At 35.0% G+C, this 25,607-nt stretch overlaps 1 protein-coding gene across 19 annotated transcripts in view; it reads right to left on the bottom strand.

Moving 5' to 3' along the window:
• ADK (adenosine kinase) overlaps positions 1-25,607 on the bottom strand; it is a 630,959-nt gene that overhangs the window by 332,968 nt on the left and 272,384 nt on the right. Inside the window, exon 1 of one of the 19 annotated variants that reach the window (XM_036265187.1) lies at positions 1,424-1,633. The exons of the other annotated variants lie outside the window; for them this stretch is intronic. The gene's annotated coding sequence lies outside the window, so the exon portion shown is untranslated. Of the gene's footprint in view, positions 1-1,423; positions 1,634-25,607 lie in introns of those variants that run through there. 19 annotated transcript variants of the gene reach the window in all.

Here is a 25,607-nt window from a genome sequence, read left to right as displayed (position 1 = left end):
CTTGAAGATTAAGGATTTTGCCAGGCTAAGAGCAAAAAAAATAAAAGTAAATCGTACACACAGAAACACGTGCAAAAACACAGAAGGATACTATGTTCATGGCTTACTCAGAGAATTAGTAAAACATGTGGTCCAAAATAGCATATTTTATGAAGCACCAGTAGTCCATAACAGTGGAAATCAGGCTGGAATCAGAGAGTTACATGATAAATTGTATTTTAGAAAGATAATTTTGGCAACAATGTTCAGAAAACAAACAGAAACTGTTGAAATAAAATTAGCCATGAGTCTATCATATGTCTGTAGGTTACCTCAGATTTTGTTCTCTTTTTAAGGATGTTTATAGCAAACATCCTTAGTTAAAGATACTGGCTTTATCTCATCATAAATATAAGGCAGGTTTCCAATAAATCACCTTTAAAGATTAAGGTTTTCTAAGTATAGGTTCTTCAATTGTGATGCAAACTCTGTGAGCACAGCTTCCACCTGCATTAACCTCCACATTGCTACTGAATGAGGGGATGCAAGCAGAACCAATGGGAATGTGAGTGAAACTCATGCTGCCTGTTGTGGCTTGAGAAAAATTTCCTTTGTATCTGATCCAGGAGGTTCTTGTCTTTTATCAACACCTATAAAACTGTGGCAGACACACAAATTTGTTAGCTAGCAAGTGGGGTAAAATCCAAGGCACTTCATAGCTGTTGAAAAAGACTTTAAAAAGAAGAAGGGCCGGTTAGGCTCAGCAGTTAAAGCACTGGCCCAAAGACCAAAGGGTCTCAGGTTTGATTCCTGGTCAAGGGCACATACGTGGGTTGCAGGTTCAATCCCCGGCCCTATTCAAGATCATGTAGGAGGCAGCCAATTGATGCATATCTCTCACATCTATGTTTCTCTCTCTCTCTCCCCCTCTGCCCCCTCTCTTCCACTCTATCTAACAATTAATGAAAAAATATCCTCGGGTAAGGATTAACAACAACAAAAATGAACAAGAACATGACCAGAACAGAACACAGGAGGACCAATTATTAGACTATGTGGTATCAAAGAAAAAGAGACAAGGATCTCAACCTTAAGAATTTTGAGGGGATTCCAAAATGACAGCAGAGTGAATGGAAGCTATATAAACCATCTCCCAGGACCAAACTGGAATTACAACTAAAATAAAGACAAACAGTCAAAAAAAAAAAAAAAAAAAAAAACAACAACAAGGGAAAAGCAGCTGGAGAGGACCAGTATAACCATGGGCAGAAAGAGGACACTAAATAGAGCCTGGTAGAAACTACAGAGGCACAAGAGGGCAGGCTAGGAGCCCACAAACGACAGCTGTTTTAGCTGTGAGCAGCTCCCTTGGGGTTAAAATCCCAAGCTGGCTCCACAGAGCAGAGGGCCAGGACATAGCACTAAATTAGATACAGCCACTTACCTTGGGTTCTAGCAGAGGGAGGGCAGACTGGACTGGAACTGTGTGGAGAGTCACGGGAGCCTGGAGAGCTAGGAGGATACTGGGAGTTTTGTGCTGAAATCACTCTTTCACAGGACAGTAGCCACCTTATTCAAAGAGTCTCTTCCCAGAGCCCCAGGGAGAAGCAATAGCCCCTCCTTCAGGAATGTACCACCAACCAGCCAGGCCAGAAAAATTAAGGCTCTTAAAGAACCACCAAGCATCTGCCCCACCCACTAGAAATCCTCTTCCCCTGAATACCTAAGGAATTTTTTTTTTCATTCAATTGAGGGCTACAACCCAAGGTTCATCAAGTAACTAAGACTAGTAGCCTCCAGACAAAAAGCTAGAGGACAACTGAACCTTTCCTTGGCTTGCAAATCTACCCAGGAAAGTAAAACTTGACAATGGTGTTTAACGTAACGTGGGTCCTCCCACACTAATCCAAACCGAGTAGAGGGAGCCACAACCAGCAGAACACCAACACCCACGGTGAAAATTTGGCATGCTCCAAAACCCACTGAGACAGCCAAAATGATGAAACAAAGAGACAAATCCCAAATAAAAGAGCAAGATAATTCAACAGGAGATGAAATAAATGAAAGGAGAGGGAGGGTTCAGAGCAATAATAATGAAGAAGCTCAATAGCATAAGTAAAAATACAGAAGCACTGAAAACAAACCAAATGGAAATAAAGACTGACATAGCAGAAATAAAAAACATATTGGAAGGAATAATCAGCAGAGTAGAGGAGGCTGAGAATAGGATCAGTGAATTAGAAGATAGGGTTGGAAAAAATCACTCAATCAGAGGATCAAAAAAACAACAACACAGAAAACAGAAACAAAAACAAAAAACAATAAAAAACAGGAAGACAGCTTAAGAGAAATGTGAAAAAATATAAAACATAACAACATCCGCATCAGAGGAGTTCCAGAAGAATAAGAAAATGAACAAGAGTTAGAGAATATAATTGAAAAAAATAGTGACAGAAAATTACCCTAATTTAGTGAAGGAAAAAGGCATACAAGTACAAGAAGCACAGAGAGCCCCAAGTAAGAAGAACTCAAACAGGCCCACACCAACACACACAGTAATTAAAATGCCAAAAATTAAAGACAAATAGAGAATCCTAAGGGCAGCAAGAGATAAGCAACAGGTTACCGACAAAGAAACCCTCATAAGGCTATCAGCTGACTTCTCAACAGAATCACGAGAGGCCAGAAGGAAATGACATGAAGTAATCAAAGTAATAAAAAACAAGAATCTGAACCCACGACTGCTCTATCCAACAAGGTATCATTCAAAATAGAAGATGAAATAAAGAGCTTCCCAGACAAAAAAAAGGCTAAGGGAATATATTAGCACCAAACCAGCACTCCAAGAAATGTTAAAGGGACTGCTGTAATTAGTAGAAGAAATAGGAATAAAAATATAACCACACAAAACAAAAATGGCAATAAATAAACACATATAAATAATAATCTTAAATGTAAAAGAATTAAATGCTCTGATCAAAAGTCAGAGTAGCAGCCTGGATAAGAAAGCAGGACTCGTTTCTCTCACTTCCTCCCGCTCTCCCTCTTGCTCTATCTGAAGATAAATGCAAAAAAATGTCCTCAGGTGAGGATAAAAAATATATATCTTTTAACATATTTGGCAATTAAACTTTTGAAGTAAACACTTTAAAACTTTGTATTGGCCAGGCCAGTGTGGCTCAGTGGATAAGAGCATTGTCCCATGGACTGAGAAGTCCTAGTTCGATTCTCAGTCAGGACACATGCCTGGGTTGCAGGCTCTATCTCCAGTGTGGAGGGCGTGGATGAGCAGCCGATTGATGTTTCTCTCTCACATAGTTGTCTCTATCTCTTCCCTCCCTTCCTCTCTTTCTAAAAAAATCAATAAAAACATATTAAAAAAAAAAAAGAAAGCAGGACTCATATATATGTTCTTTCCAAGAGACCACCTCACAACAAAAGACTTACAAGGTTGAAAGTGAAAGGATGGGAAAAAAATCTTCCAAGCAAATGGAAATGAAAAAAGAGCTGGGATAGCAATACTCATATCCGATAAATTAGACTTCAAAACGAAGGACATAACTAGACACAAAGAAAGCCACTCTATAATATTGAAAGGATCTATCCAACAGGAAGATATAACCTTGGAAAACATATATGCACCCAACATAGGAGCACAAAAATATATTTAAAAACTTCTGGAGGACTTCAAAGGAGATACCGAGAGCAACACAATCATAGCAGGGGACTTCAACACCCAATGACATCACTGGATAGATCCTCTAGACAAAAAATTTACAAGGATATAGAGACTCTAACTGATGCACTAGATCAAATAGATTGAATAGATATCTACGGAGAATTACACCCCAAAACTGCAGAATTTACATTCTTCTCAAGTGCACATGGGACATTCTCAAAAGCAGACCACATGTTAGGACATAAACTAAGTCTCTACAAGTTCAAGAAGACTGAAATCATCATTAAACATATTCTCAGATCACAAAGGAATGAAACTAAAAATCGATTACTGCAAAAACATTCAAACACTTTGAGGATAAATAGGATGCTATTAAACAACAAATGGGTTACCAAGGATATCAAGGAAGACATTAAAATTCCTGCAAACCAATAAAAATGATCACACAACAACACAAAATCTATGGGACACAGAGAAAGCAGTCCTGAGAGGGAAGTTCATAGCACTACAGGCCTACGTCAAGAAACAAGAAAAATACTTTAACTGACTAACCTCACACTCGAAGAACTAAAAAGCAGACAAAAAGAAAAACCCAAAACAAGTAGAAGAAAACAAATAGTAAAGGTCAGAGAAGAAATAAATGACATAGACACTAAAAATACACACACACTGACACACACACACTTCACTTCAAAAGATCAATGAAACAAAGAACTGGTTCTTTGAAAAGATAAACAAGATTGATGGACCCCTTAGTGAAACTCAAAAAACAGACCCAAATAAACAAAATCAGAAACAAAAGAGAAGTAAGAACTGATACCACAGAAATACAAAAGATCATTAACAAATACTATGAACAATTATATGCCAAGAAATTGGACAATCTAGGTAAAATAAACAAATTTCTAGAAACACACATTTTCCCAAAACTGAACTGGGAAGAGACAGAAAATTTGAACAGACCAATAACAACTAAGGTAATTGAAGATGTAATCAAGAATCTCCAAGCAAACAAAAGCCGGGCCTAGATGGCTTCATGAGGTAGTTATACCAAACATTCAAAGAAGAACAAACACACATTCTCCTCAAACTATTCCAAAATATTCACATACACACACAAAAGGCTTCCAAACTCATTTTATGAGGCCAGCATAATTCTAATTCCAAAACCTAATAAAGACACCACAAAGAAAGAAAACTACAGACCAATATCCCTGGTGAACATAGATGCCAAGATCATTAACAAAATATTAGGAAATTAAATCTAGCAATACATCAAAAAAATTATTCATCCTGACCAAGTAGGATTCATCCCAGGGATGCAAGAATGGTACAATATTTGCAAATCAATAAATGTGACATACCACATAAACAAAATAAAACATAAAAACCTATGATCATATAAATAGATGCTGATAAAGCATTCAACAAAATCCAACTCATTTCTGATATAAACACTCAGCAATGAAAAAATAGAGGGATCATATCTCTACATAATAAAGGCTATATATGAAAAACCTACAGCCATTTACCATTGTGGCAAAAAAAATTAAGGTACCTAGGAATAAACTTAACCAAAGAAGTAAAGGACCTATTTGCAGAAAACTACAGACACTGAAAAAGAAATAGAGGAAGATATAAAAAAGTGGAAGGATATACCTTGCTCATGGACTGAAAGAATTAACATCATTAAAATGTCCATACTACCAAAAGCAATCGATATATTCAATGCAATCCCCATCAAAACACCAAGGACATACTTCACAGAATTAGAACAAATACTTCAAAAAGTTCATATGGAACCAAAAAAGACCCTGAATAGCCACAGCAATCTTGAAAAAGAAAGACAAAGTAGGTGGGATCACAATACCAGATATCAGGTTATACTACAAAGCTATTGTAATCAAAACAGCCTGGTACTGGCACAAGAACAGGCACATAAATCCATGGAGAAGAACAGAGAACCCAGAAATGGACCCAAAACATTATGCTCAATTAATATTCAACAAAGGTGCTAAGAGCATACAATGGAATAAAGACACTCTTCAATAAATGGTGTAGGGAAAATTGAACAGCTACATGCAAAAAAATGAAACTAGAACATCAACTTACACCATACACAAAAATAAACTCAAAATATATAGAGTAACAATATGGTGTTACCTCAAAAAATTAAAATTGAACTTCCATTTGACCCAGTGATCCCATTTCTAGGAATATACCCTAAGAAGCCTGAGACACCAATCAGAAATAATATATGTACCCCCATGTTCATAGCAGTATTATTTACAATAGCTAAGATCTGGAAATAGCCCAAATATCCATCAGTAGATGAATGGATAAAAAAGATGTGGTACATATACACAATAGAGTACTACGCAGCTGTAAGAAAGAAAGATCTCTTATCCTTTGAGACGACACGGAGGGACCTGGAAAGTATTATCCTAAGTGAAACAAGCCAAGCAGAAGAAGACAAATACGACATGATCTCACTTATTTATGGAATATAATGAACATAATAGTCTGAGGAAGAGGGTAGACCCAGAGACATGGAAGTAGGGTACAGACTGACAACCCCCAGAAGAGGGGGTTTTGGGGGGAGGGAAGAGATAAACCACAGAACTTATATGCATGTACGCATAACCAAAGGACATGAACAACAAAGGCAGTGACGAGGGGGGGGGGGGGAATGGGGAGGAGGGTGTTAATGGGATAAAAAGGAGAAACATCTGTAACAAAAATAAAATTAAAAAAAAAAAAAGAGTAGGAGGGAGGCAGGGAGAGAGAGCGAGAGAGACAGAGAGAGACAGAGAGAGAGAGAGACAGAGAGAGACAGAGAGACATGGATTGGTTGCCTCGTGCACGCACTCCAACCGAGGCCTGGGATCAACCCAGATAAGTGCCCTGGATTGGGAATCGAACCTGAGACAATTGGACCATTCATTGTGCAGGCTGATGCTCTAACCATCGAGCAACACCAGCCCGAGCCAACTTATTTTTTATTCACTAACTGTAATGTGAGACCTCAACCTTATTTCTCTTTGGAATCTTTTTACAAAAGTCACTAATAATGTAATTGCCAAACCCAATGGTCATTTAAAAATCTGGATCCTGCCCTGGCCGGTTTGGCTCAGCGGTTAGAGCGTCGGCCTGCGGTCCTGAGAGACCCGGGTTCGGTTCCCGCTAAGGGCACGTGCCTCGGTTGCGGTTTGTCCCCGGCCCTGGTCGGTTGTGCGGGTGGCAGCCACTCGATGTGTCCCTTTCACATCGATGTTTCTCTCTCTCTCTCTGTTCCTCTCTCTCCCTCCCACTCTACCTGAACAAAAAATGGAAAAATGTCCTCGGGTGAGGATAAAAAAAAAAAAAAAAAAAAAAAATCTGGATCCTGCCCCGGCCAGTTTGGCTCAGCGGTTAGAGCGTCGGCCTGCGGTCCGGAGAGACCCGGGTTCGGTTCCCGCTAAGGGCACGTACTTCGGTTGCAGTTTGTCCCCGGTCCTGGTTGGTTGTGCAGGTGGCAGTCACTCGATGTGTCCCTTCATGTCGATGTTTCTCTCTCTCTCTCCCTTCCTCTCTCTCCCTCCCACTCTATCTGTACAAAAAAATGGAAAAATATCCTCGGGTGAGGATAAAAATCTGGATCCTAATTGACCCAGTTAAGATTCTTTCATTGGCCTATTATGTCCTCAATTTTGAAACACTCTTCCATTAGCTTTCAGGACAGATAGCACTTTTTGTTAACCCTTTGTGTCATTCCTTTCTCTGTATCCTTTACTGGCTTATCTTTCTCTATTAATTTCTCATTGTTGTTTCTGATCTCTTAAGTCATAAAAATTAAAGAACATAAAATGTAAAAATGTAGGTGAAAAGCATTATAAACAAAGAAATGGAATATTTTCAAGCTATATCAGACAAGAGTTATTTAATCTCCCTAATGTATAAACAGACTTTTGGGTTCTTAACATCATTAAGAAGAAAAGAAAATCCAACTGAAAAAGTAGACAAAGGATATGATGAGTAATGATTTACCATATGACCCAGCAATTCTAGGCATATAGCCCAAGAGAAATGAAAACATATGTTTACATAAAAAATTTGTACATGAATGTTCATAGCAGTATTGTTCATAATAGCAAATAAGTGGAAACAACCCATATGTCCATCAACTGCGGAATGGATAAACAAAATGTGGAGTATCTGTATGATAGAATATTGGCAATAAAAGGAAATGAAGTACTGATTCGTGCCACAATATGGATGAGCCTTGAAAACATTATACTAAATGAAAGAAACTTTTCACAAAAGTCCACATATTTTATGATTCCATCTCTGTAAAATGTCTTGAATATGCATATTTACAGCTGTAGAAAATACATTAGTGGTTGCTTAGGGTTTGTGGCAATAGGGGTTTGGGGCTGTGATGCCTAAGTGATGAGGGGTTCTTTTTGGAGTGTTGAAAATGTTTTAAATTGATGTGGTGATGCTTGCATACTCTTAAGAATATATTAAATGCCATTGAATTGTACATTTCAGATATGAAATGTATATGAATTGTATCGCAACAAAACTATTATGTTAAAAGTGTATATGCACTACTTTGTTTAACTCTTTGAATGGATCTTTAACCAATATGTGAATTTTACTGTAATACATCGGTCATTTTGCAGAGTTTTTGTTCATTAAATTATGCAGACCTTGCATATGTAAAATGTCTCCTTTTCTATATCATTACCAATATCAAGAAAATAGTCTTTTATGTATTGGGAATCTTACTGTGGTGGGTATGAGTTTTACACAATTTTAATTTTCAGTTGAAAGCTCAAATTTTATTATTAGCAATAAATCCTGACAGTTATTTTTTAAGTGACAGGCTTACTTTTCTTATTTTCAAGAAAATGTCTGCCAAATACCCAAGTCTGAATAACTATCATTTCTGTTTGTTATTATTTTAAATAAAAATAATCTTTCATAAAAAAACAGTTTATATAGAAACTCAAATACACAAGTGCTTTTCCTCAGGAAACCATTCTATTTCATTCCTACTTCCCATTTCCCTACACAGACTATTTAAAATATGTGTATTTAAGTGTTGATATCTAATAAAAATCAATTTTTGCTGCTTCAAAAAATTCTTTGGGGGGGATTATTTCCAGTAGCAAATCTTTAAAAAAATTTTTTTTAATTTTTATAACAGATGTTTCTCCTTTTTTACCCCATTGACACCCTCCTCCCCCTCTCTCCCTGCCGTCCCCAGCTTTGTTGTCCATGTCTATTGATTATGCGTACATGCATATAAGTTCTGTAGTTTATCTCTTCCCTCCTCCCCACCCCCTCTTCTGAGGGTTGTCAGTCTGTACCTTACTTCCATGTTTCTGGGTCTATCCTATTCCTCAGATTGTTATGTTCATTATATTCCATAAATAAGTGAGATCATGTGGTATTTGTCTTCTTCTGCTTGGCTTGTTTCACTTAGGGTAATACTTTCCAGGTCCCTCCATGTTGTCTCAAAGAATAAGAGATCTTTCTTTCTTTCTTACAGCTGCATAGTACTCCATTGTGTATATGTACCACAGCTTTGTTATCTATCCGTCTACTGATGGACACTTGGGCTTTTTCCAGATCTTGGCTATTGTAAATAGTGCTGCTTATGAACATGGGGATACATATATTCTTTCTGATTGGTGCTTCAGACTTCTTAGGGTATATTCCTAGAAATGGGATCACTGGGTCAAATGGAAGTTCAATTTTAAATTTGAGGTAACACCATATTGTTTTCCATAGTGGTTGCACCAGTCTGAATTCCCACCAGCAGTGTACTAGAGTCCCCTTTTCTCCACACCCTTGCCAACGCTTGTTTGGTGATTTGTTGATGGCAGCCATTCTGACAGGTATGAGGTGGTTACCTCATTGTTTTCATTTGCATCTCTCTGATGATTAGTGATGTTGAGCATTTCTTCATATGTCTCTTGGCCATTTGTATGTCCTGTTTGGAGAGGTGTCTATTCAACTCCTCTGCCCATTTTTTAATTGGGTTCTTTGTCTTCCTTTTGTTGAGCTGTATGAGCACTCTATATATTTTGGAAATTAATCCCTTATCTGATGTATCATTGGCAATGATGCTCTCCCATACAGTAGGTTGCCTTTCCATTTTGATGGTTGTTTCTTTTGCTGTGCAGAAGCTTTTTAGTTTGAGGTAGTCCCATGTGTTCATTTTTTCCTTTGTTTCTGTTGCCTTAGGTGATGTATCAATGAAAATTCTGCTGCATGTGATGTCTGAAATTTTGTTGCCTATATTTTCTTCTGGGATTCTTATGGATTCACGGGTCACATTTAAGTCTTTTATCCATTTTGAGTTTATTTTTGTGTATGGTGTAAGTTGATGGTCTAGTTTCATTTTTTTGCATGTAGCTGTTCAATTTTCCCAACACCATTTATTCAAGAGGCTCTCTTTATTCTATTGTATGCTCTTGCCTCCTTTGTCAAATATTAATTGAGCATAGTGTCTTGGGTCCATTTCTGGGTTCTCTATTCTGTTCCATTGGGCTATATGCCTGTTCTTGTGCCAGTACTAGGCTGTTTTGATTACAGTCGCTTTGTAGTATAACCTGATATCCGGTATTGTGATCCCACCTACTTTGTCCTTCATTTTCAAGATTGCTGTGGCTATTCAGGGTCTTTTTGGGTTCTATATAAACTTTTGAAGTATTTGTTCTAGTTCTGTGAAGTATGTCATTGGTATTTTGATGGGAATTGTCCTCCCACTCTTTCAAAAAAAAACAATGGAAAAAACATACCTTCAGGTAGGGATTAAGAAACAAACCAAAAAAGAATAAGTGGGATGGTAATAATGAATGTGTGTTACTCTGTCCAGACATCTGACAGTGACATTTGAAAGTGGGGAAGGATGAAGAATAACAATTTAAAGTTCTAGAGAAAAAAGAAAATGGCATAGAGTTAAAAAGGCAAAATTATATAAACAAATTTCAAAACAATGTGGAGAGAAGTGAAGTATTTAATACCTGATGGTTTCCATTATATTTAGAGAAGAATATAAGGTCACTTGCTAAGATTAGGGAAAAATGGTACCAGAGATTGAGAGAAATTTGAACGAACACAAAGGAAATAGAAAATTGGAATAGAAACTAAAAGCATTGTAGAGATGCAGACATGTATGAGTCCCTAATAATGCTTAGAAAATATGCCTTGCACATAGACAAGCTCAATAAATATGTATAAAATTTAACAAATTTTGGGTAATTAAAAATATAAACACTCCAAAAATTTAGTTTTTATATGTTTTTAACATATTTTACATAAACCAGTATACTAATATACTTTGTTATGTGATTTCCCAAGGAGAACATATAATCCCTTTTATTCAATTCCTATTGTCAAATCATTTCCATAATAAAAGCAAAAGTAAAAAGTACTAAAATTGCTAAACAATGGTAAAACTTGTATCTAAATGGAGTTAGAATGAAGACTTTACTAAATGCTTCTAAATGCACTCTGAAAATTATTTTTGAATTAATAAACTAACAGTGGGGGAAAACTGGCTGAAGATTACATGGGAAATCTGCACTATCTTTGAAACTTTTCTATAAATCTAAAATTATTCCAATTGAAAAGTTTATTTTTTAACTTTATTTTTATTGTTGACACTATTACAGATGTCCCCATTTCTTCCACTTTGCCTACCCCTGTCCTAACACCCTCTCCCCTTCATCTCTCTGGCCATCACCACAGTGTTGTCTGTGTCTATGGGTTATGAATATGTGTTTTTTGGCTAATTCCAAATAAAAGTTTATTTTAAAAAAATAACAATGAACTGCCCTGGCTAGTGTTGCTCAGTTGGCTGGGCATAGTCCTGTGTACAGGTTTGATTCCAGCTCAGGGCAGCTCGATCCCCAGTAAAGGGCATGCAGGAAGAAGCCCATGGATGTTTCTCTCATTCTCTTTCCCTCTCCCTTCCTCTCTCTCTCTAACAATCAATAAACTATTTAAGACATACTAACAATGAACTAATAGTTTTATATTTAACTTTTTATTTTGAAATAATTTTATACGTATACTTTTCAAACAGCTTCCCCTAACATTAACATGCATATAGCAATAATCCAATTATCAAAGCCATGAAATTACTTTTATATTTTGAAGTGTTTCTCCCTCATGTCATAAAAGTCTTCTGATTCATAAAGTAGTATTTTTATTGCAAAATTTCTTTGACGTAGTTTGTTGCTATTCATCTTGGGTGACAAATAAAAGGACACATTTCCATAAGCAAGCAGAGTAAAAAATAGGGCAGTGTTTTCACCTAGGAATTATATTCTTCAGCTTTCTAGAATGTATTTCTATTTTGTAAATGGGTAACCTCTAAGTAAATGGATAACAAATTATTATTTAAAAGTTTTAAAGACTTACATTAATCTTCAAAAGAATTTCTAGAAAGAAAACCTACCACTTCCAAAACTATTACAGGAAGAGCTAAGTGAGGGTTTGGAGGCCAAGAATTTGTAATAGGATACATCCATAAAATATTATTATAATTTCATCTAACAGTCTCAATATCCAAGATATGAGTGTTGAATGATTAGAGTGATCTAGAATTGGTGGCATTGTGAAATGAAAGGACACAAAATTGAGAGAAAAGTTTAAGTGCAGTAAAATTCACTAAGTGCAGAGAAATGGCAAATTTGGTGGTGGTAAAGCTTGAAGATACAAGGGCTAAGAGAATTTTATGAAATAAAAGAACTAAAATAATAGGAGAAAAGTCAGGAAAATATTGCAAAGGATAAAAGAATATTAGGTTTTTAGATTTCATAGAACTGTAAGGAATGATTATGTACAGCATGTACACTTCAGAGAGTATGGTTAAAAAAGAATCATGCTCAACAAACTCTGAAGCTAGGGTGATGGTCAAATTACAACAAGAGGTCAGACCACTACTAGTAAGTTAAATTAATCCTTAATTTCCAGTTGGGGAATACTTAATAGATGCTTATACAAGTATAATAAAATTTACTTAAACATCTTTAGATTATAAAAATATAAAAGAAATTATAACAAAGATGAAAAGAGGTATATTACACTGTGCTTTAATTTTATCAGCTTTCAATTTTTCAACAACAAATATAATGTTACTATTTGTTCTTATAGATGTTATTTATCAGATTGAAGAGGTTCCCCTCTATGCTAATTTACAGAGCAATTTATAAGAAGTGGATGTTGGATCTTGTCAAATGCTTTTTCTTGTCTCTATAGAAATGGTCATATGGCTTTCAGATGGGAGAGTAAATACAGCATTTGTTACTCCATCTTGTTAAAAAGAAGGAGCCAAATTCCTTTAGTTTTGAATAATGAAAAATATAATTTGATTCAATGAATGCAGTCAAGTATGCAAACATACAGTTCATATTTATAAGAAAATGACCTGCTTCTAACTTTTCATTTATAATGAATTAGTAGGCCCTTATGGCTAACCTCAGTCTAAATGGTACCAATATCCCATAGATATTATATTCCAATATACTGTAGGATGAGCAATAATAACATTTCAGACAGAAATGTGAAGTTAGACCAGTGAATTCTGGCAGAGCTAGAAAGTGTAAATATAAATAACACTTAAATCAATAGCATCTATCATGGTTATGTCAGAAGCATCTGGTGTAATATTAAGAGAGAAATGATGCATAGCCCATTTTAATGTCAGTGTATGTTCACAAAAGTATAAATTAAGAAATACTAAGTTTAAATAGGAAAGACTTCAAAAGGTCAACCAGATTGGTCTCCCTGGCTCTCACCAATTAGAATTGATTCTCATTATTCACGGTGCTTATGTTGCACAAAGTTGCCATGAATGTTGAATTTGTGAATACTGAACCACTGTTCCTAAGAGAAACACAGGGTTAGGTTCCTATAATCCTTTGGTTACATTTTTGTCAATTAATCAATATTAATTCATAACTTTGTTTATGTGTGTTTCTCTTTACAGGCACAATGTTTTACATATATATGTAAATATATCTAAAAATAAAAGTACATATAACTACATATGTATATATGTATATGTGTGTGTGTGTGTTTTTTCAGATATTTATATTTGATTCATTAATACTGAACTTTCAGTTGATAGTACTGTATCTCATGTCTGAACAAAGTGTGTCTAACAGTTATTTTCTCTGTAAGGGACATCACAGCCTTCTAGCACCTAGGAGCACTAGACAGCTTTTTAACACTATGCTTGAGGGTCATTTTAAACAACAAAAGGCACACAATGCAGAAAAACACGGCATTAAATACACTACAAAAAGGATACTTGTTTATAGTATGAGTGCTGAAACAAGAAGACAGCGTTGCCTTGTTTGACCTCAGGTGGTAGTGTGCACATCAGGCAACTCTATTTTTTTGCTGCTCTGCTTATTTATGTCTGTGAATCATTGCAAAAGTGCCCTCAGTACTGATTTTGGATTTACAAATACATTTTTACAGAGTAGGTGAACTTGCTAATAAAGAACCTACAAGAAAAAATAAAAAAAAATAAATAAATAAAAAAAAAATAAAAAAAAAAAAGAACCTACAAATAATGAGGATCAATTGTATATGTAGTGGGATCCACTGAGGCCTTTATCAACATTTTAAATCAGTGGTTCTTCATTGTTTTTTTGTCTTGAATTCTTGAGAATATGATAAAAATTATGTATCCTCCTTCCATTCCAACAAATAGTTCACAAACCTCAGTTTTATTTTATTTTTTTCCAATTTTTTTTTTAATTATTTCATTTTTGTTACAAATGTTTCTCCTTTTTTTCCCCATTGACACCCTCCTCCCCATCCCCCCAACCCTGTCCCCAGCTTTGTTGTCCGTGTCTATTGGTTATGTGTACATGAATATAAGTTCTGTGGTTTATCTCTTCCCTCCCCCCACCACCCCCTCTTCTGAGGATTGCTAGTCCTACCCTACTTCCACGTCTCTGGGTCTACTCTATTCCTCTGACTGTTATGTTCATTATATTCCACAAATAAGTGAAATCATGTGGTATTTGTCTTTCTCTGCTTGGCTTGTTTTGCTTAGGATAATACTTTCCAGGTCCCTTGATGTCGTGTGAAAGGATAAGAGATCTTTCTTTCTTACAGCTGCATAGTACTCCATTGTATATATGTACCACAGCTTTTTTTTTATCCTCACCTGAAGACATTCTTCCATTTTTGTTCAGATAGAGTGGGAGGGAGAGAGAGGGAGAGAAACATCGGCATGAAAGGGACACATCGAGTGGCTGTCATCTGCATGACCAACCAGGGCCGGCCAGGGACAAACTGCAACCGAGGTACACGCCCTTAGCGGGAACCGAACCCGGGTCTCTCTGGACTGCAGGCTGATGCTCTAAATGCTGAGCCAAACCGGCCAGGGCTGTACCACAGCTTTTTTATCCATTTGTCTACGGGATGGACACTTGGGCTGTTACCAGATCTTAGCTATTGTAAATAGTGCTGCTATGAACATGGGGGTACATATATTCTTTCTGATTAGTGTTTCAGGCTTCTTAAGGTATTTATATCAGCTTTAGAGTTTCTAGGCAAAGCATTTTTGAAGAATTCTTTGATAACCATTTTAGATTTCAACTACTGCTTAACTTCATATTTACAAAATAGTAATTGCTGTACCTATCATCAGCTTACACTTTCTGAATGCATAGTGCAACAATGATTAGGGTTTACCAACTACACAGAATTAATAGAATATACAATATCAAAGAGGATAAAATGCATATGCAGTTTTTATATTTTCCAGAGCAAATTGTTTCTGACTTTCTTGCAGAATTACTATTTTAAAAAATCTACAAAACATAAGCAGAAAAGCGATACATAAATTAACTTAAAGAGCTCTACTTGCTTCTTAAAATAATCCAGTTTTGTTATATGAACACATAAAGTGTGAAGTTTCATAGTACATTGATTTATATCAGCTTTAAATTTTGTTTGGTCCTCTACATATGAAATAACTAAAAATGTTGACTGTAATTCAGTATCCCTTTAGTCTCAGAGAAAAAGTTTAACTGTCAGGAACACTTTTATATCTAACTTACAACTGATACGTTAACCTGGTAAATGTTTGTGAAATACTAACAAGGAAGCAAGAAATAATTTTTATGAGGAGAAAAAGGTAAACAACAGAGAAAACAAATACCAGCAATTACTTTGGCATTAACCAATGACAGCTAGTTAACTGACAAAGGAAATTACACTTTTGGGGGGGGGGGGGGGGACTGTGTATCAGAGTATGAAGAACTGCTAAGTAGAAATGTTTTATATTAAAATTTTCAAAAGGTACTGTATATTTCAGCATAAACATTAAAAAATGATTACTGCTTTTAAGTACAAATGTATAGCGAGATCTTCAAAGGTCAAAATGTGGTTCTGCTTCAATAACCATTAAATCAAGCAAGCTCCTGGATCAGAACATTTAAAAGAAATTTCTGGGTTAAAACCAGAAAGACTAACAACCAAATAAAAAAATAGTTAAAGAAGTTGAATTGACATTTCTCCAAAGAAAATATACAAATGGCCAACAAGCACTTAAAAAGATGTTCAATATCATTAGTCAGTAGGGAAACACAAATCAAAACATCTGTAATACTTTCAACAACAAAAATAAAAAAGTTTTTAAAGCACAATGAAATACTAGTTTATACCCACTAAGTAGGCCATATTTAAAAAAGAGAGAAAGAAAGAAAAATAAGTTTTGGCAAGGATGAGCAAAAATTAGAACCAGTGTACATTCCTGGGTAAAATGTAAATTAATGTAGCCACTTAGAAACCAGTTTGAGGGTTCCTTGTAAAGTTAAATGTAGATTTACCATATGACCCAGCAATTAAACTCTCAGGGATATAGTCCAACAGATCAAAAGCAGGCATTCCAAAGGCAGAAACTGTTTGTTTGTTTTTACCATTTATAAAGGAATTGTGTAGAGAGGTCAGAAAGATGCAATTTTTCCAGCAAAAACAATTCACACAGATATTGGAATATTTCTGGGAGAGTTAATGAGGCTGTGCATGTGATTCACTTCAGGGCAGCATAGGATTTGCTATACTGATAAGAAAATAAAACTTACTATCTTGCATCTTATAGGAACTTATTCCAGGTGCTCAAGAGAATGATGAGTTCACTTTTTTTTTTTTTTTTTTTTTAAATCCTCACCCAAGGATATTTTTCCATTTTTTTGTACAGATAGAGTGGGAGGGAGAGAGAGGAAGAGAGAGAGAGTGAGAGAAACATCGACGTGAAGAGACACATCGAGTGGCTGCCACCCGCACGACCAACCAGGGCCGGGGGCAAACTGCAACCGAAGTACGTGCCCTTAGCGGGAACCGAACCCGGGTCTCTCCAGACCACAGGCCGACGCTCTAACCGCTGAGCCAAACCGGCCAGGACGATGAGTTCACTTTTTATTATTCCTATATAAAACCTCTGGTCAACAGTAGTAATCAGTAGAGAAACTAACCAAAGCTACAGCTTTAGTTGCTTGTTTACAATTCATATCCCAATTTGTAGAATATATATTTTCTAAAGGGTGTTTTCTTTAAAAAGGAAATATTTTTTATTGCAAAAGAATTTAAAACATTTTTAAAGCTTTACTACTGTTTTATGACTTATTTTTAAATTCAGAAAAGTAATATTTTTTTAATCCCTAAGGAACTCTATACACAAAATCAAATAAACTGAAAATTTCAAAACAAATTTTTTTTTTTTTACATTATGAAACACTTTAACTTCACATTTAAACGACTTTAGTATTTTCTTACCACTTTTAAAAAGTATTTTTAGGGAAAAAAAATAAGAAATAACTGCCCTGGCCGGTTTTGCTCAGTGGTTAGAGCGTCGGCCTGCGGTCTGGAGAGACCCGGGTTCAGTTCCCGCTAAGGGCATGTACCTCGGTTGCAGTTTGTCCCCGGCCCTGGTTGGGTCGTGCGGCTGGCAGCCACTCGATGTGTCCCTTCCACATCGATGTTTCTCTCTCTCTCTCTCTCTCTCTCTCTCTCTCTCTCTCCCTCCCTCCCACTATATCTGAACAAAATATTGAAAAATGTCCTCGGGTGAGGATATATATAATAATAATAATAAAAAAAAAATTAAAAAGAAATAACTTACATGCATGTATGCATGACCAATGGACATGGACAACTAAGCTGGGGACAGGGTGGAGGGGGGGTGGGGTGGGGGTGCCAAAGGGGTAAAAAGGTAAAATATCTGTAACAAAAAAATAAATAAAAATTCATTAAAAAAAAAAAAGTAGTGTAAGGAGCCTCTGGGAGCACTTCAAGTGTGCCAACATTTGCATCATAGGGGTGCCAGAAGAAGAAGAGAGAGACCAAGAAATTGAAAAACTATTTGAAAATAATGACAGAAAACTTCCCTAACTTGGTGAAGGAAACAGACATACAAGTCCAGGAAGCACAGAGAGTCCCAAACAAGATGAACCCAAAGAGGACCACACCAAGACACATCATCATCAAAATACCAAAGGTTAAAGACAAAGAGAATCTTAAAAGCAACAAGAGAAAAAAGCAGTTCATTACCTACAAAGGAGCTCCCATAAGACAGTCAGATGATTTCTCAAAAGAAACTTTGCAGGCCAGAAAAGAGTGGCAAGAGATATTCAAGGTGATGAAAAGCAACGACCTACAACCAAGACTACTCTATCCAGCAAAGCTATCATTTAGAATCAATGGCCATATCAAGAGTTTCCCAGACAAGAAAAAACTAAAGGAGTTCATCACCACCAAACCAGTATTACTGTATATGAAATGTTGAAGGGTCTTCTTGAAGGAGAAGAACAAAAATATGAACAATAAAAGAGCAATTAATACATATCTATCAACAATTGAATCGACAAACAAAATGAGCAAGCAGAACAGAAACAGACTCATAGACACAGAGAACTTTTTGTTGCTTGCCAGATGGGTGGGGGCTGGGGGGATGGTTGAAAGAGATGAAGGAATTAAAAAGTACAAATTGATTGTTAGACTGATGAACCTAAAAGGGAAGGGGGAAAGGAGGGTAGGATGAGATAAACCAAAGAACTTCTATGCATATATGCGTAACCAATGGACACCGACAGTAGTGTGGGGAAGGCAGGAGGGGGTGAGATTGGAGAGGAGGGGGTTAATGGGGAAATAACGGGGGGACATCTGTAATACATTCAACAATAAAGATGAGTTAAAAATAAATAAGTAAAATAAAAAAATAAAAAAAAAAAGAAATAACTCAAAAATCAGACTGATTAGAAACTGGAAATCAGTGAAAATTTAGAGTAGCTTGTATTAATTACAAACTAACTAATCAATTACATTGGATGAGGCCCACCTATGTTATAATTACACCATATTATCATTGTAAAGCACTTATCAATATCACTAGTGGCATGCAATTCTAAATGGCAATAAACTACCAATATAAAATTTTAATCTTAGAGAAAAATCTAAATGGTATGTAAACCTAGCTAAAAATTATGTTTATATTTAATACTTATTTTTCCATGCTATAAGAACCTTATAAAATGTAACTATTATGTCCATATTCAATAAGATTAAAATCCAGTATTCATAGAACCAGAAATTACTATTTTTACTTGTTTTTATGATATGTTTTTACTACAGCATGAAAATAAGGGAACTAAACATGAACTTTTGACTTATATCACAAAAATTTGTAAATGCAATAAAACGTAAGCTTATTCAAATGACTTTCTAAAAGACTTTAGTAAACACAAGCTAGATTTTACATAATGAGTAGAAGACGTATTATGGAATAGTACACTGATCCCATGCAAATAAGATAATAGGACAAATTTCATATTTTCACATCAAAAGTTCTAATAATTACACATAAAAGGCATTTGTGTTTATCTTGAAGAGAGATATTTTAGATTAAAAGTTACAAATAGATTGAAAGTACAAGAGTGGAAAAGATATATCATGCAAATAACCACAAGTGAGCTGAAGAGGCTATACTAATATTGAACAAAATAGACACAAAAACAAATTAGGTATATGAGATGGAATGGATATATTCCTAGAATGACACAAACTACTGAAACTGACACAAGAATAAACAGGTCATCTAAATAGACCTATATAAAAGTAAAGAGATTAAATTAGTAAAGAAAAGCCCAGACTCAGGTAGTTTCCATCACTGAATTCTACAAATACTCAAAGAAAAATTAATTAACCAATTAATCTTTTATTTAAAGAAGAATTAACCAATTCTCTACAAACTGTTCCAAAAAATACAAAAAAACCACCACCACATCCCAACGCATTTAATAAGGCCCATATTACCACATTAAAACCAGACACAGCAATCACAAGATAACTACAGACCAATATATCTTATAAATATGACGCAAAAATCCTGAATAAAATACTAAAAAAACAAATCAAGCAACATATAAAAAAAATTACATAACATGACGAAGTGAGATTTATCCCAGTAATGCAAGGATAGTTTAACATCTCAATCAATAAATGTAATATATCAATTAAGTAGAAAACAAAAATCATACAATCATTACAACAGATGCAGAGAAAGCATAAGGCAAAAACTAACACCATTTCAAGTTGAGACAGTTAACAAACTAGGAATAGAAGAAAACTTCTTAGTCTGATAAAAGACATCTAAGAAAAACCCACAAAAAACATCATGGTGAATAACTGGATGCTTTCACCCTCAGATGAAGAACAGACAAGGATGTCTGCTCTCACTACTTCTCTTCAACATTATACTAGAGATGTTAGGTAAGGCAATTAAGCAAGAAAAAATAAAATAATAAACGTATTTCAAATTGGGAAAAAAGAAGTAAAACCACCTTTATTTGAAGATGACATATTTTATATATAGAAAATCCTAAAGAGTCCACTGACAAACATTACCACCTACGTGAGTTCAGAGGCTATAACATACAAGATCAATATTTTAAAAATCAACTGTATCTCTGTACATTTACAATGAACAATCCAAAAGTAAAATTACAAAAATAATTCAATTTACAATAAACTCAAAAAGAAAAAATAATTAGGAATACAGTTTTAACATGCAAAACATATATTGTTAAACTACAAAACATTGTTGAAAAACATAAATATCTAAATAAATGAAAAAGTATCTCATGTTTATGGATCATTAGACTTAACATTGTCCACATGGCCAATACTACCCATATTGATCTCTATCAGAATCCAAGCTGTATTCTTTGTAGAAACTGACAAGCTGATTCTAAAATTCATAAGGAATTGCAAGAGATCCAGAATCGGCATGGGACAGAGAGTATATGTCTATGAATAGAATTAGTCTTAACAATCATTAAGAACTATTTCTTAGGGAAGCAGTTTGTGGTATATTGTTTACAAATTATTTAAAAGACAAGGTCCAATGTTCTATATGTCATACTATTCCTGGTATAATTATATTTTGCAATTGAACAATAATTAAATATTCATTAGATAAATTACTCCTGTATAAACTTGCCAGCCATCTTAATTTTTCAAAATTATTTATTTAAAATTGGTAATATGCAGCAAGTTATAAAAATTATTCAAACAGTAAGAAAGTGCATGGATTGGAAAAAAATTCTCCCACAAATAGCAATTATTCCTCAGCTTTCCTCCACTGTTTGCCCATTTTATATATATTCTTACTGAATTTCCATTTCTATTTCTGTTTATTTCTTGACTCTACTCTGATTCCCCAATCTATCTGTATACCCAGATAATAAATGTTTACATTGAAACTATATATCCTAGATTTTCCAGAACAGTCCAGGTTTCTATTCACTTTATCAAAGCAAATGGTACATATGCCCTCATTTTCATAAAAGATCTATTTGCTTACAGTTTTGAATAGTATCATTCAGAGTTCCCAAACTAGGAACCATAATACATCATCTGAAACCTGATTTAGAAAATATTTTAAAAACGAAGTCTCTAGATGCAGAAATGAAAGCTGTCATATTACTCAAATTGTCAAAAGGGATGTGGGAATACAGGGAAACAACTGAGATTTTCTGATATTTTATAAACAAAACAAAATGCAGATGATGAAACATTGAAAACATTTTCTTAGATTTTTAACCAGTATTCTGTACCTTCCTTTCCCTCACACCAAAAATCACTACTTTTCTGATTAATAGAGTTGAATCCTAAAATTATACTAAATGCATATAAAATCAGTATGTATTTTTAAATCAAACTAAAGACAATTTTTAGTAATAGAATATCCTAATACCAGCTCAAATAGTTTAAATTCTCTCATACGTAAGAGAAAAATGGCCCTTCAAAATGGAAGGGAATTTCATCAACTGGTTTAAAAATAACAATGGAATAAAAAGCAGAAGAGACAAAACTACTTTGGCCTCTGGCTTCCTTCAATATAGAAGATGCATCATAAAGGAAAATACTAGGTCGGCATAGATATAGTAAAGAAAACTCCACTTTAATAAATCATTTTTTCAGGAAAAGGAGAAGTCTGCAAAATCTGTGAAAGTGATTTATCTTCAGGTGAATAAAATGAACAGCAATTGATCTTGTACCTAGGGAGTGATTCTTCTTCTACCAGTTACAAATATATCTCTGTTAAATATCACTAGAATAGGTTGGGTGGTCTCATGTTTTGAATAATTTATTGTTCATTTAAGATTTAGGATGTATTCTGGTATTTTATATACCAAATGCCACCATTACAGTTGGGTTATTAACTTGTTCATTATTTGGTCACTTTGTTTCTATAAAATGAATCCAGCCTGACACAGTAGATCAGAGTGGCACCAAACCCAGATTTGGGGAAAAGAAGAGTTTCAGAGGTAAGATTGCCATAAGAAAGTGAATTTTAAGCTGAGACATATGAAATGAGTACAAATTGGTCAAATGAAGAAAAAAAAATATTATAGATAGCAGAGATTGTATATTTATGCCAATGAGATGGGTGACCACCAAAAATTTCAATTTATAGGATAAAATTCTAAAGAAATCCTGAGTCTAATTTAGTCTATAAAGTGGATTGTTTTGAAATAAAATATTTTATTAATATTTGTAATCCTGTAATTCTATGGAGGTTAAAAAGTAACAGAGGGAAAATTGTTTACACATTTTATTTTCATGCCTTTTAAGTCTTTGCTTATTATTTAAAATATGTATCATGGAGCTATTCAGTCATTATGAAAGAACTAGCTTAGAGCTCAACTGGTGTGGCTCAGCGGGTTGAGCATCGTTCCATGGACTGAGAGGTCCTTGTTCCATACCTGGCCTGGAACATGCCGGGGATGTGGGCTCCATCCACAGTAGGGGGTGTGCAGGAGGCAGCCAACTGATGTTTCTCTCTCATGTCAATATTTCTATTTCTCTCTCCCTTCCTCTCTCTCTAAAAAATCAATAGAAACATATTTTTAAAAATGTGCAAAGGGTGTAAATAAATAGGACTTACTGAATGACCAATTACTAAACTTAGATTCATAAGAAATTGCAAAAATAGCCCTAGCCGGTTTGGCTCAGCGGTTAGAGCATCGGCTTGCGGTCCAGAGAGACCCGGGTTCAGTTCCCGCTAAGGGCATGTACCTCGGTTGCAGTTTGTCCCCGGCCCTGGTTGGTCGTGCGGGTGGCAGCCACTCGATGTGTCCCTTTCACATCGATGTTTCTCTCTCTCTCTTCCTCTCTCTCCCTCCCACTCTATCTGTACAAAAAATGGAAATGTCCTCGAGTGAGGATAAAAAAAAAAGAAATTGCAAAAATAGCAAAAAGGTTCCCATGCTGCCTTCTCCTAACCTCCCCTAATGATAATATATTACATAACCACAGTCCATTTTAAAATCCAGGAACTTGACATTGGTAGAATACTAAACTACAGAACCTATTCAGATTTCACTAGATTTTACACACACTCGTGTGTGTGTGTGTGTGTGTGTGTGTACAGTCTATGAAATCTTATCAGCTGTACTGATTTGTGCAATCACTACCACAATCAAGGTACATAAACTGTTACATCACCACCAAGAATCCCCCTTGGGCAACTCCTTTGCCCTTTCCCCTTCATCCCTAAATCTGACAACCATTGTTCTGTTTTTCAAAACTATAAACTTTTTAAATTTCAGGAACATCATATAATTGGAATCATACAAAATGTAGCCTTTTGAAAAAGATTGGCTTTTTCTTTTTCACTCAGTACCATACCCTTGACATCTATGCAAATTGTCCGTATTAATACTTTATTTCTTTTTAAAATTTAGTATCCCATTTATAAAGATGCATCACTGTTTGTTTATTTATTCACTTGTTGAAAGTTATTTGGCTTCTTTCCAGTTTAGGGCACTCAAAGCTGCTATAAATATTTGTGTAGCAGGTTTTGCAGGAATATAAGTATTCATTTCTCTGTAATAAACATTCAGAAATGTGATTGCTGAGTCATATGGAAATGTATATTTAATGGTATGAGAAAAGCCAAACTGTTTATCAGAGTGGCTATGTCATTTTACATTCCTACCAGCAATGTATGAGAGATCCAGTCATTCCATATTCTCACCAGCACTTGACAGCGTCAGCATTTAAAATTTTAGCTGTTCGAATACAGATGCAGTGGATTCTTGTGATTTAAATTTGCACCTCTCTTATGGCTAAAGATACTGTAAATGGTTTATACACTTATATGTCATTTCATATATTCTCTTTTATCATTTAACATTTTAAAACACATTATCTGAAAAGTACATATTCAATAATACTTCCAAGTGTGCAGTTAGCTCTTCTAGGTAATTAAATAGCATGACAACAGGGGTAAATATACAAAAAAATTAATGAAACTGTATGAATAAAAAGTGGAGATAAGCATAAGTATAGAAAACATAATCAGATTTATTTAGAAAGTATCATCGATGGGATAATTTTTTATTAAATTTACTGTGGTGACATTGGTTAATAAGATTACATAAGTTGCAACTGTACATCTGTATGATGCATGATGTGTATATTTTTATGTGCCCAACACCCAAAAATTAATTCAAAATGGATTAAAGACCTAAACATAAGATCTGAAACAATAAATTACATAGAAGAAAATATAGGTAATAAACTTATGGACCTTGGACTTAGAGAAGATTTTATGAATTTAACCCCAAAGGCAAGGGAAGTAAACGCAATAAAAAACGGATGGGACTATATCAAACTAAAAGGCTTCCGCATAGCAAAAGAAACCATCAGTAAAACAAACAGGCAACCAACAGAATGGGAGAAGATATTTACAAACAGCTCTGACAAGAGATGATTTGATTAACATTATTTATTATGATAACGCAAGAAAGGCAGTTAAAGTCACAGGACATCAGATGCTGTCAGTGCCCCTCCCATATCCTTTGGACCTAACCTTTTCTCCCCTTATTCCAGATTACTTCCAACAGCTAGTATCTTCCTCTTTAGGCCTGAGGGCTTCTCTGAACTGCTGAAACTTGCTATGCCCAACCTGAGCACTAGGCAAGTACACAGTCTCTGGACTACACTCCATAACCAATAACAAAATAATTTCACATTTAGTTGAGTTAATTCTGAAACCAATTTTGATACTGATTTTTCTCAAATTTTCCCAGAAGATTAAGCTTAGTACTAGCTTGATAACTTTTATGAACTACACTGTCTTCCATAAATCACCTCCTGCCACCCCTCCAATATTACCTACAACTCCTAAATAGGCTATTTGTTCTAAAATCCTTGTTCTAGGTTTTGCTGCAAAGACATATATAATTTAAATCACCTATCACAACAGAATGAGTCTCACTAAAATAAAAATATTTGAAAGAAAAATGTAGTGACAATTAATATGCTGTATAAGCTTTCCTTTTTCTAGCTATGTACTTTTTCTCCATATTAGTTACTATTTCAAAACTCAACTATAAATCAACAGCACTTAGCTCAGCATATT

Source organism: Molossus molossus, unplaced genomic scaffold (genome assembly GCF_014108415.1).
Source record: "Molossus molossus isolate mMolMol1 unplaced genomic scaffold, mMolMol1.p scaffold_m16_p_17, whole genome shotgun sequence".
Lineage (NCBI taxonomy): Eukaryota > Metazoa > Chordata > Mammalia > Chiroptera > Molossidae > Molossus > Molossus molossus.
This window is presented reverse-complemented; position numbering and strand designations above follow the sequence as displayed.